This window comes from Asparagus officinalis, chromosome 4 (genome assembly GCF_001876935.1).
Source record: "Asparagus officinalis chromosome 4, Aspof.V1, whole genome shotgun sequence".
In the NCBI taxonomy this organism is placed as follows: domain Eukaryota; kingdom Viridiplantae; phylum Streptophyta; class Magnoliopsida; order Asparagales; family Asparagaceae; genus Asparagus; species Asparagus officinalis.
Window position 1 is genome coordinate 36,935,492 of NC_033797.1, and position 20,873 is coordinate 36,956,364.

At 36.1% G+C, this 20,873-nt stretch overlaps 1 protein-coding gene across 2 annotated transcripts in view; it reads right to left on the bottom strand.

The window, feature by feature from the left end:
* Positions 1-1,504, bottom strand: part of LOC109837203 — a 16,442-nt gene extending 14,938 nt beyond the window's left edge. For both annotated transcript variants that reach the window (XM_020405339.1, XM_020405340.1), the window contains exon 1: positions 1,425-1,504. The gene's annotated coding sequence lies outside the window, so the exon portion shown is untranslated. The remainder of the gene's footprint in view (positions 1-1,424) is intronic.

The following is a 20,873-nucleotide window of genomic DNA, read 5'->3' on the forward strand; positions in this document are numbered from 1 at the left end:
CATAGCCTACGAGAGTCGTAAGCTCAACGACAATAAGTGGCCTTAGATGGATGGTCCACGCAGTCTAAGTTATGTGACGATGCTTGCGTTCAGCAACCTGGTAGTGACGATGCTTGCGTTCAGCAATCTTACGAGTAAAGGTGCTTTCAAGCCTATTTTTAAGGGCCCCTATGCTACGCCCTGTATTTTTCTTCACTCCGTAGTTTGCCCTGTTTGCTTGACCGCTCCTGGCTTTTTGGCTGACTTTTTGTTGACTTGTCTCTGATTGATAACGAATTCTTACAATACGGTATTTTTCGAAAGCAGCAGTAGTAGAATTGTCACTTTTCTTAACAAAGATAATTGACCGAAAGACAGGACAGGTAGTACACTCAAACCTCTTACACTAATTGCTTTAAGGAATCCCCACTCAGTTGCTATTGATTGAGTGAATATATACATGACACAAAGTTATAACGCAGGTTTCTGCATATTTTATTTTGCTCTCTAGATATTTCCGTAAAGTGAAATTAGTTCTCTCAGCGCCTATTGGATATACAATGCAAATGGACATTCACTTCAATATTTTCTTGTGTGAGTGTAAATTTGTAGTTTGGTCATAAGAAAGAACATTGCAGCAATATCTCAGAAACTTAAAGAGGATGATTCTAGATCAAGTCTAAATTTTAAATGTGTGTTCAAGACCTCTAATGCAGTGGTGGGGTAATGTAATTACGTGAACTGAGCTGATGACTCTTTAAGTAATACCCATTCATCAGTGCATCTGTGCAGGTTCATTATTGGTACATTTGCCCTTGTCTTTTAGTTAATTATACCATGATGAACTTAGGCTCCATCATCCAATTTTACTCCCTATAAACCTTTTGTCATAAACATGTGTTTTATTTATTAAAAAATTTACTAAAAGAATCTAACATACTCCATACCCACATCTTAGTGATGACACTATGGCAATTAAACATGCAAATTTGCTTCTAGTGATGGTTATGCGATATTAGCAATTCTTTCAACCATTGAAACTCAAACAATGAAGCTTAAGTTTGAGTCTCCTACTCTCTACAAACACCTACCGGTATCTTTAATGGAAATAAATTACCAAAACAAAAACCAGCTGCAACAACGCTGATACCTCAACCCCTCAACTGCGTCAACAATTTTTGCATTACCCCCAACAATATAAAACTAAACTACCATCAATTTATCACAAAAATCCTCATTCCCAAAGGCTCAAACAAGCATCAAACGGATGTTGTTCAACATCAAGTCCACCGACAAACTACATCAGACACCAAAACCAGAAAATACCCAGAAATTTTTTCGATTAAAACTCCCCATATCCATCTATGTTTCTCATAAAAATACTTCTAAAATCAAAAAATTAATAAATACTTGAGGAAGAGAGAGAGAGAGAGAGGAGCGCATACCCTCGTGGTTAACAGTAGACTTGGTCGACAAGAGAGAGGGTCGAGACACTGGGCGAATAAGAAGAGATCTCGTCTTTGGGTTTTATTTTAAATCCAGGGTTTCTTCCTTCTGCGGGGCCCACTTTGCATGAGGGTTCAAAGTGGGTGAATTTAGTTTGTGTGGAATTAGGTTTCTATCCTTGAATTCGGGATAATTGGTCGACCGTGACGAGTCGGTAAACGGTGGCCATCTATTGATTGTGGATTCGGTTATGTTACGTAGATCTGGATCCGCATCGGACCCGACCCGTTGAAACCCGAAAGGGTCCAATTAGACCCGGAAATTTTTGTTGCCTTCCAACGTTCAAAGCCAAGGCGACAGCAGACCAAGAACCAAATAGCTATCTTTCATATCCGAACCGGAATCACTTTTGGATTTGGGTGGCAGGATTTTCAATGAATTTTCGACATTAGTAAATGTAGCGGAAGAACATAACCCGTGATCTACAAATGGAAAGTATGATAAACGGAAAAAACAATTACAGGAACATGAAATGCTTAATGAATGTTGGGCAGTCAAAATGATTGTTCTCAGAGTACAACCAGATTAAGATTCTACGAATAAACAACAAATATTTTGAATCGTTCTCTTACATTTTAATCTCCTTCCTAACATCCTTATAACGTATGAGTTTTGGCTACAATAAAGTAACATGATGTTGCATACATATATTTATAACATAGAGGTTTTCGTCTACAGCGCATAAAATATAAAAGTATGCTTATATATCATATACGAATATTAAGTTAATTTTTGCTTCAGGGTCGTTGCTCCGTACAATCCTGCCAACATATGGGAGGTTCCCCTTGACATGCCCAACCTCCTGGAGCTCCTACTAATCGAGATGTAATTTTAGTCCACAATGTTTACACATTTTTCATGTAAAATAGTCTTCCACAAACCATAAGGTTGCATTTATATAGAATATTTTTATCCAAAAATGCATGATATTTTATTATGGTAAAGTACAATAAGAAATGGAGGAAACATCATAGTTTCCGAACGTTTACTTTTTGGATTTGGATTCACCTTTGCGGTCTGTTTTCATACATCCGATCCTGAAACGCGGGATCCAGTCACTATTGGGCCTATGGGATAATGGAGCTCCCTCAACCCCATTTGCATAGTCGTTATTTGATATTTAAGAGCTTTTATATTTATTCTATGATTTTAAAAAAATAATAATAAAGTGGTCTTGAAAGCTAGAGAAACTTTCAGAAGACGGTGACCGGAACTTTATCCCAATAACTTGTGGATTCCTTATCCATTACTTATGGAAGAGCCACACTAATCATTGATGTTGACGATCAACAAGTGTTATTATTCTAGTTACATACTTTGGAATTAGTTAGACGACGTGCAAGAGATTAGATTCTTGTTAGATGAATGATCTTCTTTTTAAACGAAAGAATAAAGAATCAAAGTTGCGTCTTGCTGATTTTTCGTCATAAAAACATGTGATGGTTTGACAACAATTAAAGTCAACGGCCCAAGTATTTGGAAGCTTGACTTTTGACATTTATAAACCCATTGCATATTGGGCCGGCCCAGCCCATTACAGAGCGTACGAGCATTCTGCTGCGTTTCATATAGGAGCGATTTTGATTAGGAAAAAAGTTAAATTTCTCATACAGTTTCTATTTCTTTAAAAAAATAAAAAATGGAACAGAAATCTTGGTATAACTAGCAAAAAAAAGTAAAATTTCTCAAATTTTATTGACATAATATTATTTTATTTAAATAGTCATATATCTAGAAAAAATTGCGTATAAATATAAATATATAAATGACTAGAGAAGGCGACTTTCGCCATTATCCAATAAATTGTGAATTCCAAGCAACTAATTTTACCAATTTATTATTCCTAGGAGCTTCTCGAGATTGAGAATTCTCTTTTTAAAGTTCTTATTGTAACAAGTGAAGCAATATATCATAAAACATTGGGTTAATTAAAGAAAACTTTTATGAACTTTTGGGAAGTTGAAGTAAAACTCCATCAACTTTTTATATTACACTAAACATGTCTGAACCTTAGAAGTTGCTACACATAATATTTTTTATAAATTATTTTGTTTCACTAAATTTCACATAAAAATTTGTCATTTAATTTCCAAATTAGCACCCTCTATTCTAACGTCTCATGCGACAAACATATACCAAAAAAGATAAAAAATAATTTCTTAATTTCAAAATTATCTATTTGTTCTTTTTTAATAAAAGGCTTTTTGGGGGAAACTAAGAAAAAAAATTATCCTTTTTTTCCCAGTGACATATTAGAGATGGTAATGCTAATATGAAGATTAAAATATAATCTTCTAGGTAAGACTTCGTGAAATATAAAATTTCATGGGATTAGGTGCAATATTCCTAAAGTTCAAGGAGGTGTAGTCTAATGAAAAATGTTGATCCCAAAAATTCATGGGAGTTCTCTGTAATTAACCCTAAAGAAAAGAGTGTTCATGAAATTCGCTCCATATGACAATAGAAACAATAGAAATTGAGTACTTGCATTCACCAGAAAAATTACATTAGGTACGCTTTAACTTTAGAATAAACTCTGACGATCAATTGAAAATTTTCATACGTAAACTAATATCTTCTCATCTTCTACTTGCTTTTTAGATCTCTAGCAACCGACGCATTATGGAGATCATACAGTGGTATGTAAAATCTCATAAAAGAAAACCTTGTGAACTAAGGAGGTTTGACATAATTCAAATAACAACAAATGAAGGTGAATCAGTCCCTTGTTTTTGCTTCAAATAAATAAATAAATAAAAATGAAAATGAAAACATATGAAGGTGATGATGGAGGCAATTTGATATGCTTAAACCTTAGCTTTTAAGATATTATTCTATTTCATGATAATGGTTCCATATACACATAGGCCAAGCACTATCCAGCAATAAGTTGTACATGATTGCTTATGGACAGAAAACTCTGTCTTTGATTAATTTAAAAAAAGTATGGATCTCTTTCCTATTATTCAGTGTCCATTTAAGATTAAGTTCCATTATTTAATTTGATGCTTAAAAGACATTCCTAGTAAATATAACAATGCCCATAATAGGTAAATGAGTTCCAAGTTTTTTAACGGAATGTGGGTGCTACACAGTACCGATATGATTAACTAAGAAAATCATAGAAAAAATGTGCCAAATTTTCCCACTTTTATATCACAAATTTGGAATTAATCATACACTACAACAAAAGTTGTATATTTTCATACTTATTTTATGTCCCATATGAAAGTATTATTTTATTTGTCAAAAGTTAAACAATAGTGACACAAACAAACATGTAGCAAATCAAGACATATATTTGTGTAATATATAATTAAATACAATTGAAAAAGGCTAATAGTTCAACATATGAGTTATAAGAGGAACTGTTAATATGCTTAAATAATAAATCTTAGATTTTAATTATGATGATGGTTAAACATTTATGATAGTGCATAAGCTCAAAAGAACTCCATAGTTAAGTGTGTTGAAGCATGGTCAAGCCAATGATTACTCATGAGCTTATCCATAATTACATATGCATTATCCACTGAATTTGCATACATGTGTTTATCACACTATTGACTTGATTTAATGTCACATTAATACCAAATAAGAAATTCCCAAAAGTTAATGCAAAATACGTTTATTGTATAACAATCTTGTATTGAGCTAGGAGACTTCTAATTTACATACCGGCCCGAGAATTAACAATTTAAAAGGAATAAGAAAGAGTATATATTTAAACTCTATACCCATTTAATTAATGCCACATAAGAAGATTTTCCAACAAATAATTTATACTAGGCAATCCTAAACATCAATGACGACAAATGATTTTGTATTTGTAACCCTCTAATAAATGGAATTCTCCATAGAAGTAGGCCTGTCCATCCGGGCCGGCCCGACTCGGCCCGTAAAACCGGGCCCGGGCCAGGCAAAACCGGAGCCTGAACCGGGCCCGGTTGCGTTCGCTTCTCGTACCTCCACCAATCTTGTAAGCACATCATCTCTTGTATAGTATACGGATCTAAGCATGTCCTGTGATCGCCGATCAAACGTCCTGCTGTGCTGAAAACGGATTCTGAAGCTACCGTCGAAACCAGCACTGTTAGTAAGTCACGAACCATGGTGGAAAGTATAAGATATAAAACTGATCCGTATACTCTCCACCATTGCAAAATATCTAAAGCATTTCCTTGACATTTAACTAAAGAAGCAGATAAATATTCATCTATTTCAGAAACCTCTAATGATGACCCAAGTCCAGATCCACCAGTTATCTCAGCTACCATTGCATACCTATCAAAACTTACACTTTTACCTCGGCATAAGCTCGAAGGTGCCGAAGCTGTAGACTGTTGTGCAGCTACACCATGTCTAGCTGCATACTCATCATATAGCTAAATGATGAGAAGTAGCAATAAGAGTGGATCCATCATCTAAGTCTATAATCTGTCTACCATACAATGATTGTAACAAACTTCGAAGGCCAATATTCTAAGTCTATAATCTGTCTACCATACAATGATTGTAACAAACTTCGAAGGCCAATATCCTTCAAACATGGATCAATAAGAACCCCCAAAAACTTCGAAGGCCAATATCCTTCAAACATGGATCAATAAGAACCCCCAAACTAAAAATATGAGGAATAGACCTAAAATACTTATTAAATTTGCTCTCCATTTAAAAAATTATAGATCCAAAAGTATCATTCATACGATATTTGTTAAATTGTTTTGAATATTTAAAATTTGTAAAGCAGCTAAAGTAATAGTTAGATAATAACAACTAGATAATAACATTGTAGCATCATAAAAAATTATAACATCTCATTTAAATTACATATAATTGTCCATTCATTTTCAGTTATTCCATAAGTGCCACCAGAGCTAGAACTAGAAGCATAATAATTTATAAAATTATTTATAATTTCTTTATATTCTATTGCCACACTTAACATTGCATATGTGGAATTCCACCTATGGTCAACATCTTTTGGAATTAGTCTGGGCTTATAATTTTTTCCTTTTGCAAAATTGTTTCCATCTTTTAATTCTTTGTTCAAAAGCATTATGCATATTGGTAACTGTTCTAACCTTTTCTATCATGGGTTTAATTTTAGTAAATGCACTTTGAATAATTAAATTTAAAATATGACAGATATATCTAATATAAAAAAGATCACCATGACATGATAATGATAGCGTTGTTTTGATAAAATCAACAGCTACATTGTTATTACTTGCATTATCTAGTGAAAGAGAAAATATTCTTTAATCAATTTTTAGTTTCATAAGTTCTTTAATTATTAAATTTGTAATATTAATACCAGTATGTGACTTTTTAATTGCAATAAAGAAAATAACTCTTTTAAACATTTGCTAATTTTTATCAATCCAGTGTGTTGTGATACATAAATAACCAGTTTGTGCTCTAGATGTCCAAATATTAGAAGTTAAAGAAAATTTATAGTTTAAATTTTTAAAATAAGAAATTATTATTTTTTGTTCCTCCTGATAATGTTTTAAAATATCACATTGACAGGTTTGACGAGAAAATTTTATAAATGCGGGATAAAAACCATCTCTAAACATATCTTCAAATTCATCATCTTCTACTAATTTAAAAGGAATGTTTTTAAGAATGATAAACCTGATTACGCATTTTCTGCCTTGGGCAGCATCATAATTCTAACTACCGAGACTACCAGAAGAGGAGGATTGGGAAATCATAGATTGTCGGATATCACCTTGAGTATTCTGGCTTTTTTGTATTTTTCTATATGGCGTTTGAGATGGTTGGTGCCACTCAACGTATATTTAGCCTTCTAGGTGAGGATCCTACCGTGTTAATCCTTGGTGATGTCTATCTTCTCAAAAAAATTCCACACATCGAATCTCGGCCTTTTAGGAGCTCTTGGTATAGATTCATCGCCACTGGATTCAGGATTAACACCGATAGAATCGGTAGGAGTAGTTGTTGTAGGAGGACTCATTTCAACATCGGTAGGAGATATGTTTTGCTCTTCATAATCAGATTCGAAAGTCATTTGATAGAAGGATTAGAAAGTATAAGAGATTATTAGAGAGTATAAGATTGTATAAGAGAGTATTAGAGAGAAGTAGATGAGTTTTGGTGTGAAGAGAAGAAGTAAAAAACCTCATCTATTTATAGAGTCAACCTCCTAGTCAAATGATCAGTCAACCTCCTAGTCAAATGATAAAAAAACCCTCATAAAATAGCCGTTTTAACCGTTTTTAGGGGCAAAATGGTCAAAATGGCCAATATGGTTGTGTTGACCGGGCCGGCCCGGGCCGGCCTTTTCGCCAAACAGTCACCTCTAGTGACCGTTAGCGATGGGTCGGGCTAGGTCGACCCACCCGGGGCGCAGCGCCCCGGAGTTCTGCCCGAACGCCTGTCACCTCCTGGGTGACCGTTGTGGTCGCGGGCGGCTCGGCTCCGCGGCGCCCGCGACTAGTTTATTTTTTATTCTTTTGTTCATTTTCTCTTTTTTGCCTGACCTGGCCCACTGTACCAGGGCTGGCGCCCGGGCTCGCCGGCGGTCGCCACGCCAGGTCCGGGCCCGGCCCGGGCCGGCGGGCTTTTTGACAGCCCTACATAGAAGATAAGAGATGTCCACGCGCATGAGTGGGTATAATAGTGAAGGGGAACAAAATGAAAAATCAAATTTAAAATGAAACTCAACCAAATCTTAGATGCAATCTATGCACAAAAATGCTCCAAACCAACTAAGTGTCATATAATAATGAATGTCAATTGAACATGTCTACACTCATCTAAGCTAGTAATCCACAGAGATAGTTTCTATTCCAAAAAAAAACCAAATCTAATCAATTTATGAGCAGGGATCAGTAGTTGGGGTTGCTAGTAGAACTTTGTACGAGCAATTAACTTTTTCAACGTTTTTTCCATGATTTTTGTGATGAAAGCGTTCATCAACCGACAACCCGCTCTCCCTGGGCCTGACTTAGGCCATTTCAGGCTGCTTTCCTTGACGTGCACGTTCGTGTTCCTTTGTATTCTCATTGAATATGAATGATTTGGTTTGCCGACTCTCTCTCTCTCTCTCTCTCTCTCTCTCTCTCTCAATTATATACATATCACCCATCATTATATTTTTATTATGTTTGCAAAAGAATGTTTGTTGGGATTGTGTATTTGATTCTTTGTATAACTTCATGAGAAATAAATAGGATTAGAGATTTATCATGATTAGGAGATTGAGCCTCATTATAATTAGGAGTTTGAATCATATTCTAATTAGAAAGTTAGGCTAGAGATAGGGTTTTGTTTTCCTATATATATTCTTCTATTGTTAGAGATAAAAACCAAGGAGAAGGGAGAGAGCCAATATTCTTGTAATCTAAGGTTAGCAGAGGGCGTAGCCTGATTCAAAAATATTGTGCGAGAGACGATGGTTTCATAGTTTTTGTCCGTGCAAAAGATTGTAATATTAGGAGAGGGTTTCACAGTCTTTGTCCATTCAAAAGATTGTAAGGAGCGGTTTTTGAAAAGAATATGAGAGTTGATTATGTATGTGAGGTTGAAAGACTCTGAGATGAGAGTCAAGTGGTTCCTCTTTTAGTTCTCCCTGATATATAGTGAATTTCTCATATTGTTGCTCCTTGAATGTAGGTCGAAATTGGTTGACCAAACCACGCAAATCTCGGTGTTCTTTCTTCTTGATTGTGGTCATTTTCTATCTTGTTGATTATGGGTTGATTTCGAAATTACGCATATTGTAGTAGGTAGGGAGACTACAAACCCCAACAAGTATGTTATGGGCGTGTCCTAAGTTGATAGGGATCTTAAGATGCAACCAATTTGTATAATCAATATGTCTCGAATTAGGTTTGACAAATGATGAGATTATCCAATAGGAACATTTTTTTCTTAAATTAAGTCACTCTGACAATTAGACCCAAACTCTAAAGTTATAGTGAGAGTTGAGATTTATATTTATATTCTAACATATACCCTGCAAGTTGAGCATCCTTTTTATGGGCCGAAATCCTAAACTTACGTAGCTGTGTCAATTTAAAAGAAAAAACTGTTTTAAATTTGTGATCGGTGGGATTTGTACATATATTGATTTGATACCATATGAATTAGATCCTTTGAACCATTACAAAAAACTCTAAAATTATGGTGAGAGTTGATGTTCATATTTTTATATTCTAACCCTTTTATCATGAAATTACTTTGGATACTTATTGGATACTCATTTTCATACTTTTTTTATCCTTCCTGTCCAGAAATGATAATTTGGGTTCATTTCCATGCTTTATATATGTTAGAGCTATAAAAACTAATTAAGGTCAGTTTTTGACAACTCAATGCAAATAGAAAAACAGTTTCGTGTTTAATGTACTCAATGTAAGGGTTCGTTTGGATAATAAAAGTATTGGAAGTAAGAAGTATGTTATAAATGTAACTTTCAAAACTATGAAGTAGGAAGTAGTGGAAATAATATTTTTTTTTTGTTTCATATATTTTTAGAAGTAATGGAAGTAAAACTTCTTCCTCTTCATTTACTTTTTTTGTTTAGATAATATTTGGAAATATTACTAGGAAGTAATTGACACAAGTTGCTTCCACAATTTCAAAGCCATGTCACGCTCTTTAATTTGATCTAGCATGTTACAACCAGTTTCATGCTGCTATGACCCCTCGTCACTTGAGAGCAAGAATAGCTTCAAAATAATTGTTTACCTCTCGCCTATGATGAGACTCCGGATGACCATAAATTCCTATGAATCTCCAATTTCCCTCCTCTCTCGCTCCTTTGATCGTAACATCAATTGGTATTTAGACAAAGAATTAATAGACAAGCTATTCTCTTCATCCTAAAGAAAAGCTGGTTGACGACCATCACAAATTACTACAAAATAATTATTAAAATTAAGAGTAATTTTATCAATGAAAAATTGTTAGAAGTAACTAATAAAGGAAATATTAATAAAAAATTATTTATTTTCTAATTAATATGCATTTCAACTATTTCTGAGCTACTTCTGAGTATTGATGATTAAAAAAATATTTAGAAAGTAAGGATGGCATGTAGGCGCCACATAAGTGTTTAAGGAAGTATTGGAAATAAGTTTTTCAGAGAACCAAACACACATTTTTGCTTGGAAGTAGTAGAAGTAGCATCTACTTCTTTTACTTCAGCTACTTCGTAATTACTTCTGTGCAAACAAACAGACCCTAAATGGGTTTAACCTAAATGAAATTTGGCTGGTAGTTGGAACAAAGCAATCTATCTATACCTATACAATTTATAAAAGAGGATTGGGCTATAAAATTTTTTTATTGCCTCTTTTACCCTTCCAAAACTTGATAATTTTCAATAATGTTTTGAAATTTATTCAATTTATCCTATTTATTATACTATAATTATTCATGCAATAAACATAAGAACGAATATTAAAAACTAAATATATATTATAAACTTTAATAATATTCCTCAAATTCTATCAATTCATTCTATTTATTACACTATAATTATTCTTGCAATAAACATATGGAACTAATATATATCATAAAATTTAACCATGTTAATCTTATGTTAAATAATATAAATATTTCACTTTAGATATTACGTATTATACAATAAATATACAATTTTAATATTTAAGATAATAATATCATAATTTATATTTATAAATTATATCGTAATTTAAAATAATTTAATATTTAATTAAAAATCAAATATCTAATCTAATATTATAATATATTAATATGTGTGTCTGATATATAAAAAATTTGTGGGGAGGAATACTAATATATATGTTAGCCTCTTAGTGTGCATAGTCTAGCATATAAAACTATCATAATATGTATATTATTAATTATTGCAATGTACTTATTATAATGTTTGAATACGATATAATTCTGAGCATGCGAAATTCCAAGCGGTATGGGAAGTTATTACATTTGCTCTTAACACTAGATGTGGAAAGATAATTTTTAAAGAATATGTGGAAGTGGTAATTAGAGATATCCAAAATGGAGCAGAGTAGCACCTAATTTTCAGACACTTTATAGATAATATTCAGCGATGTTGCACATGAGTCAATGGATGATATTTTGAGATAGTTCGTCAAACCAGGAATGTAACGACCCATGTGTTAGTTCGGGAGCAAATAAAATTAATGATTTTGTGGTGTGGCTCGAAGACCCACCACTATTTTTACATAATATTCTGTAGTATGATAAAGAGCAGTGTTTTTACATATTCTCTTCTTGTGCTTCTGGATTTTTAGTTTAGTTTGGATGTGTCTTAATATTTTTTTCCATAAAAAACTATTGTAATATAATAATTAGATCCTACTAACAAAGTAATTTATGACATTTATCCTTCTCAACTTACTGATAATGTATTTTAATATGAATAGTAGTGATAAATGAATCCATAATTAAAGCATTCATGTATTTTCGCTCATAGACAAATTAAATTCTCTTAATTAATTATGCATTAATTGTTTCATGACTCATTTACTTCCATAAACATTCCACTTGGATCTCAAAAGTTGCATAAAAGTATACTATATATGGATGCTCAAATGCACAAAAGAAAGTGCTAAATAATCAAAAGGAAAAAAATAGATGAAGTGAGAATTTTGGTAGTGGAGTTAGAGTATCTCCAACAGCTTCCCCATATTCTTGAAATACTCAATTTTGGGGAATATAAAGCTTTTTTTTGGTCTAACAGATTCCCCATCTCATTCCCCAAAATAGGAAAGAAGGAGAAAAAAATAGGGAGCCTTCCCCAAATCTGCAGCATTCTCCAAATTTTTGGGGAGAGCTTTATTATTGTAATAAATGCAATTTTTCAAAATGAGGAAGCTGTTGGAGTTGGAGCAAAAATAATTTGGAGAATATGACTTTTGTTTCTCCATTTTGAAGAAAATTTTGGGGAAGCTGTTGGTGATGCTCTTAGTCTCTCGATTGTAGTAACTAGGATGTCTCAAAGTCGACAAGATTTTACAGGTGATAATTGAGAAAGAAGAATATATTGCTTTTATTTGGAGGAAGTTAACAGATCTATGATCGAGTTCACCTCCCATTTATAGAAAAAAAATTAATCTATTAGTTCAAGTATGCAATTCTTGGAGAGAGAAAAAGTAATATAAATCCCAATAAATTGTTGTTGGAATGTTTAGCCTCGTATCGTTATTTAATATGTATTACGTACAAAGCAGGTATTACATGCTAGTTAACCTAAAAGAGAATAGCCCGTTATAAGTGGAATTTTTTAAGTTAAATACTTGACTAGCGAGCTTCCTCATTTTCTTTTGTGACAAATTTTGAAAAGAGAACTTGTTCAATTTTGTAAGAAAGAGTTAGGATTTAACTATTGTATGGTGATTATTATGACGTAGCGGTATCAAAGTTATTAATTTCTCAATCATAAACTCAATGCGCGCGGACTACCCTTTTTTTTGCTTATCAGTTACAGGTCCCATAGTTTCATTTTAAAAAAAGAATCGCAGGTCCCATTAATATTAGCTAGTCCACCACGTTCAAATTATTCAACTTTCAGAATTAAAAAAACTTCAATTATCTTTACTTAACCACATTTTACTAGATCACCTCCACAAAATCCACGGAAGACAAATCCTATAGAGGGGCCTCATAGAAATTATATAGAGAGGAAAAAGACAATGCCACATGTACCAATTCTAAATCAATGTACTTGGGGAATCACTATGAATACAATTAGAATAGCGTATTCATAATACTACTGTTATGACAAACTCCTGGATAAGCTAATATCAATCACACGAGACCACTAAAATATCAAGAACACACGAACACAGATATACGTGGTTCGACTTGTAGCCTACGTCCACGTGCGAAGAAGGGGAAAAACTTTACTAATTGTGAGGAATACAAATTGGACCTCTCAATCCTAAATCACACCCTCAAAAAGTCTAATACAACTCTCAACTAAAGAAACAAAAGAGAAGAATATCATGTAGAAATGGCAGGATTCAGGCAGACAGATTGGCGGTCGACCGCGGCGGTCAACCGCATTCGTGCACGAGACTTACTGGGCGTCAGGATTGGTGGCGGTCGACCGCGGCAGTCGACCGCAGAAGTTTCTGTTCTGTGGGCGGTCGACCGTCGCGGTCGACCGCAGAAGTCTCTGGACATTTGGAGCTGCTGCTGGAGGAGTGTGGGCGGTCGACCGTGACGGTCGACCGTGGCGATCGACCGCGATGGATCGCGATCGACCGTCGCGGTCAACCGCCGTAGCGGTTTTGGGCTGGGTCTGTTTTTCAGACCCGTTTCGTTTGGGTTTTCTATAAATACCCAAACTCGATTCTAGGGTTTGTAAGGCAAGTGTTTTGAGCTGTTGAAAGGAGTTTTCTTTGGGCTTCTATTCTAGGAGCAATTGGTGAGATCAAGAGTTGATTTGTTGAGAGTTTATGAGAGATTTGTAACCCTAGTTGTATCCCATTGGTTTCTAATAGTGAAAACTCCCCCCTCCTTGCCTCGTGGACGTAGGCATCTCGCCGAACCACGTAAAATCTGATGTTGATTGTGTTTGTGCTCTTGTTGGTGTGTTGGTTTATCTCTTTCGGCTATTTGGTTGGATCTCGGCATAGGGGTTTCTCCCCAACAATTGGTATCAGAGCTCCGGGCAACGCTTGGGCTTTTTGGAGGTGTAGATCAGTTGGGAAGTTCATCTAGAGCTTCGATTGGTGATAAAGATTGGATCTTTATGGTAAAGTTTCTATCTTTTTTAAGTTGGATCTATTTCCTATTTGTTCCGCAATAGTTTGGATGCTTTGAGATATATGGCCGAAAAAGATAAAAGTGGGGAGGGTTCTTCTAGTGTGAAAGTCGTCCAAAGTTTGAATATACATTCTATGAAAATAGATGTAGAAAAGTTCAACGACACAAATAATTTTGGACTTTGGCGATATGAAGTCATGGATGCGCTAAATGCGCAAAATCTGGAAGATACGTTAGAGTTGGACGGGAAACCGGACAACATGGATGAAAAGGTTTGGAATAAAATGAATAGAACGACGTGTGGTGTGATTAGGTCTTGCCTTACCCAAGACCTTAAATATGATGTGATGAATGAAACTTCGGCAAAGAAGATTTGGCGTCAAAAATCATTTGCATTTGAAGAGGAGGCTTTATCGTTTCCAATTGAAGAAGGGGACATCCATTAGTGATCACTTGAACCACTACACGAAGCTACTTGCAGATTTGGCAAATGTGGATGTTATAGTTGAAGATGAAGACAAGGCATTATTGTTATTGAGTTCCTTACCCGACGAGGAATATGAGACATTCGTCCTCACTCTTATTAATGGGAAGGCATCTCTTTCGTATAGTGAGGTCACCGCAGCCCTTGTGAACTATCAACTTCGAAAGAAGGACAATGAGACTTCCATTGAGCCGGTTCCGCAGCCCTTGTGAACTATCAACTTCGAAAGAAGGACAATGAGACTTCCATTGAGCCGGTTGCGGGGGTATTAGTTGCAAGAGCTAGAAGTCCAAACCGTGGTAGGAGGTCGCAGTCTAGAGGGGGGTATCCTGCAGTTAGCAGGAATCAGTGTGCCTTTTGTAGAGAAGATGGACATTGGAAAGCTGAATGCCCAAAATTGCAAGCCGTGAAGAATAAGGGGAAAGCTGTTCAAGTTTCAGAGGTAAATGTTGCCAAGGCTAGTGGTAACATTTCAGATTTAGATTCTTCGGGCTATTCATGCACAGCTCTTCCGTCAGTTGGTGTTGCCGACTCCACTGAGTGGATGTTGGATTCAGGTGCTACTTACCACATATGCCCTAGGAGGGATTAGTTCTCCAGCTTTCAATAGTTGGAAAGAGGGGATGCTGTTCTTATGGGTAATGATCACAGATGCCCTGTTGGTGGTATTGGTACCGTTCAGATTAGGACGAGTGACGGGATGGTTCGGGAGTTGGTTGATGTGAGGTTTGTTCCTCAACTGAGGAAGAACACCATTTCACTTGGGGTATTAGAGGCAGCAGGCTATAGGGTGACCTTGACGGATTCTCACTTGAAGGTCACATTGGGGTCCATGATTGTGATGAAGGGCGTCAGGAGGAGTAACTTGTATTATCTGCTCGGGAGCACGATGATTGATAGAGTGCTGACGACTTCTTTGGCTAGACTGTGACATTGTTTGGTGCCGGGATATATTATTGGTTATGTCATGCACAGATTGTTGAGGAGTGATATGACCTGCAGATTGAAGTCCTGTGAGCACATTGGGATGAGCGAGGAGACCGAGGTGGAGTTCAGCACTTCTATCCACCGATCGAGGGGTCTTATTAGAGGTGTTCAGTCAGGCATTGGGGGGCCTTCCATGTATGCATCATTGGGAGGTAATCATTATTTTATTTCCTATGTTGGGGATTGTACTAGGCATTTATGGGTTGCAACCAAGTCCCGTTGGTATGAAATCCTAGTAGTTTGCAACAGTTGGAGGAGGTGTATTGGCAGAAAGGTTACCCGTCGTACTAGTTCTAGTAGGGGTTCTTTCTTGCATTGGTGCCGAGCTCATGGCAGTTGGAGACACTTCAGAGGGGAGGAGACAGTGGGGCAACATGATGAGATGGCGGATTTAGTGGGCCGTTCTTTTCTGGAGGAGGATCGGCGTTGGTTGTCGAGCAGGTATTCGGGCTTCGACACGATTAGGCTATCTTATGAGGTTGCCGACTGCTGCGTGTAGAGTTGTTAGATCTGGTGGAGCTGCTTTAGATTTTGGTTGGCGTCGGATATTTGGCTACCCAGCACTTGGTCACATCGTTGATGTGAGATTGGATCCGATTGCGCATTTGGGATTCAGGAGTTCATTCGGCTATCAGTTGGGAGCTTCTGAGTTTGGTTTGAGCAGGTTTGTCACTTTGGACTCTTGGTAGGTAGAGAGTATTGAACAGATCAGAGGGATACCGCAGCGGTTGGAGGTTGATGCTACTCCACATCGGGTGGAGCTTACTCCACATACTCCAGGTCATTTTGCATTAGTTGGGATTCCGGCTGAGGTGACACATTTTGGTGATCGGATTGTTCAGGATGCAGATGACGAGTTGGTAGATCCGTGTGCAGCTGGTGGATATAGCTTGGATATGGCTATTGGTTCACCTCAAGTGGAGGTGTTTAGATCGTTTCAGTATGGGGCCGTTGGTGATGCTATCAATCGCGCATTGGATGTTAGTATTGGTGAAGAGTTGAAGACTCTTCTTTTGCATTAAGGGCCTTTGGAGGCCATTGGGTAAACTACGTGAAGGCTTGATTCCTTGGAGATGATACGTAGGCAGTCAGTTATGATGCAGCCGATTTGGTGAGTAGACACAGTTATTTTGGGGTGAGTGTTCACACTCTCGTTTGGGTCTCGACATGTTGTGGATGGGGTCCGTTGTCATGAGTCCGTTTCAGTTTGGAACAAGCGAGGCATTGGTTTGGTTGATGTCGGCTCAGTTTGGAAGAATCTTCGCCGATGTGGAGATTTGTAAAAATGGCAGGATTCAGGCAGACAGATTGGCGGTCGACCGCGACGGTCGATCGCGTTCGTGCACAGGAGGCTCTGGGCGTTCCCGTCGGTTTTGGGCTAGGTTTGTTTTCCAGACCCATTTCGTTTGGGTTTTCTATAAATATCCAAACTCGATTCTAGGGTTTGTAAGGCAAGTGTTTTGAGCTGTTGAAAGGATTTTTCTTTGGGCTTCTATTCTAGGAGCAATTGGCGAGATCAAGAGTTGATTTGTTGGGGGTTTATGAAAGATTTGTAACCCTAGTTGTATCCCCTTGATTTCTAATAGTGAAAACTCCCCCCCTCCTTGCCCCGTGGACGTAGGCATCTCGCTGAACCACGTAAAATCTGGTGTTGATTGTGTTTGTGCTCTTGTTGGTGTGTTGGTTTATCTCTTTCGGCTATTTGGTTGGATCTCGGCATAGGGGTTTCTCCCCAACATATCAAATAGGCTTCACAAAAATTAATGCTTATAATTGGTTTGAAAGACTGTTCTTATATAGCATTGAAGATCCTAACTCCTTGTTGTCTAAGAAATAAGAGTTCTAATAGGAATAGAAGTCCACATATCCTAAAATCCAACAAGAATCCAAGTAGAAATAAATATAATATGCTTGGTGTTAGGAATCTTGACCCCAAGATTAGTTTGTTTTGATGATAACAAATATTATATGTTGTGTGTATTATGTGCTAACATTTATTTTGTAGTATCAGAGTTATATCGACAATTATATTCAAAGAGATACTCAAGACATAGATGAGTTCAAGGCAAAATGAAGCAAAGAAGAAGATATACTTTATTGTCAAAATGTAATTTTATATTTTCTTTGCTTAGAAATTTGTACAAGCCTTGATCACTCACACACATGCACACATATAGTGTTAGAACACACTAACACATGCTTAGTGTGTTGGTTAACAATAGAAATCCTGGTCGACCAGAAATGCTTTCTGGAAAATTTCTGTCCAAATCTGGAGCCTCTGGTCGACCAGGTACATATCTGGTCGACCAGACAGAGATTTTTCAGACTCTCTGTTTCTGGTTGTTATATCTGGTTAGTATTTTGCCTGTAACTTTCTCATCCGATATTGGAATGAGGTGATTTAAGATTTGTTGGAAAGCTCTTGAAGAGACCTACAACTTTGGTCTTTTGAGTTTTTCCAGATTCTAATTTCTAAGGGGTGTAAATAAAATGTTTTAAAACTCACTCAATATCTATAAACTCTAATGGCTAACATAGGGGATTTCTATTGTTAACCAACACACTAAGCATGTGTTAGTGTGTTCTAACACTATATGTGTGCATGTGTGTGAGTGATCAAGGCTTGTACAAATTTCTAAGCAAAGAAAATATAAAATTACATTTTGACAATAAAGTATATCTTCTTCTTTGCTTCATTTTGCCTTGAACTCATCTATGTCTTGAGTATCTCTTTGAATATAATTGTCGATATAACTCTGATACTACAAAATAAATGTTAGCACATAATACACACAACATATAATATTTGTTATCATCAAAACAAACTAATCTTGGGGTCAAGATTCCTAACATTTGGTTGTGCAATGTCTAATGTAAGTAGGACTCTTGATAAAAAAACAAACCAACCTAAAAAGGAACCCCCAAAGCAATATGGATTTGAGTATTTGAGGCAACCTCTAACAAATCTCCACCTTGACTCAAATGCGTAGAAGATTCCTCACTCAAAAATAAGCTAACTTACTCCACCTTCTCCAATAGTCCCGCAAAGCATCTAAGTGCGGCACGTATCGATCAAGTCCAAGCTTGTCTTGAACTTGCTAACTGAAAGAGGCCTCCTCAACAAATCGACGGAATTGTCCGCATGACGACCATAAATATTAGCGAAGTCATCACCTGAAGTAGCTCCTGAATACCTGAAGGGTACAAAATTGTCAACCGACAATGCTTAAGCTACTGTATCTACATATCTTCGTGGTGGTCGGATATTTCATCTAGACCAATCTCTAGCAATTCTTATCCTGCTGAAGAGCTGAATCACAAATTTCTAACTCCACCTTATGTCATGTAGTGCGTATCTTATCAACAACTAAAATCGATGACCGTTCCTGGTGGAACATAGTAGATTCATCAAAAGTAACATCACTGCTAATAATAATTTTAGGAGACTTCAGATCAGGACACCACAACCTAAAACCCTTGACACCCAATGCATAACCTAGGAATATGTACTTCTTCGCTCGCGGCTCAAGTTTCCCTTGACTAACATGCACATATGCAGGGTAACCAAATAGAATAATCCCTAGGACCGGACCAAACCTCCTTTGGAGTTTTACAACTAATAGCAGTAGATGATGACCAATTCACTAAGTAACAAGCCGTATTCATTGCTTCCATCCAGTATTCCTTGTCTAAACCTGCATTGAACATCATACAACGAGCTTTCTCTAATAGGGTTCTGTTCATACGTTCTGCCACTCCATTCTATTATGGTGTGCGAGGGACCGTACGATGTCTAACGATTCCCTCCTTTTTGCAGAACTCATTAAATTCTCCTTTATAAAACTCAAGCCTATTATTCGTTCTAAATCTCTTAAACAGTCTCCTAGTCTACTTCTCAATCAAAGACATCCACTGTTTGAAAGTCACAAACACCTCATCTTTATGTCTCAAAAAGTAAACTCAAAGCTTCCTGGAGTAGTCATTATTGAAGGTCAACAAATATCTCGAACTATCACCATTCGAGGCAACTTGAGAATGTTCCCAAAGATCTGAATGGATATAATCCAAAGTACCTTTAGTCTGATACATTGTCATATTGAAGCTGACTCTTTTCTACTTCTCAAAGATGCAATGCTCACAGAATCCCAATTTTCCTGTACTTTGTCCACATAAAAGGCCCTTCTTACTCAACTTGGTCAATCCGCGCTCACTCATATGGCCAAGTCTCATATGTCATAATCTGATAGTATCAACTCTTGATATCAATGATGTAACTACAGCCGAACCGATAACGGTAGAACTCTGCAAAACATACAAGCTGTTGATCTTCTTTCCTTTCATAACCACAAGAGAGCCTTTTGTAACCCTAAGAATATTGGCCTTCTTATTTTGATGATGATTTATAAACAATTTACTACTAATGTTGTTTGTCTAGTGTTTGTGCATTCCTATGTATTGTAGACAAACAACGTTGTTGGAGGATGAATGGATTAAGCCTACACGATCATATCAAGAGGAGGTTGGCGGAATTGTGGAGTGAAGCATCGTACAATTCAAGTTCAAGATCCAAGTTTAGCTTCATCCGCAACGTGTACCAAGTTGAGCTCAATGAAGATCAAGATCAAGCTTGGGTAATTTAGTTTAGGGTTTATATTATGTGTGTTAAGTACGTTAAGCTCAAAATCTATACACACACATTTATTGGTTTCTTCGTATATATATATAGTTATATATATATACACAAGTTTTGGTTTCTATGCATATATATAGTTTTATATATATACATACATAGTTTTGAGTTTTCATGTATATAAATATGAAATCACATATTTCATATTTAGTATTGTGTTTTCGAAAACATTGCATAGAATATGCAATTTTGTGAAAATATTATATTCTTAGTTTTTGGACTTAACAATAATCATATACATACTTTATTAAGTCTATATAATCATTGTGCAAAGTCTCAAAACATGGTTTAGCCAAAATGTCAAAATTCACATGTTTCCATTTTCGTGTTTTGGACTATTTTGCAAAATGATGATTTTTCACAAATGGGAAATGCAATTTGGAAAATTCTTTTTGTAACATGTTTGCTTACATGTTTATATACTTTTCCCAAAGTTTCAACTTGTTTCCGGTCGACCGCGTTTTTCATCGGTCG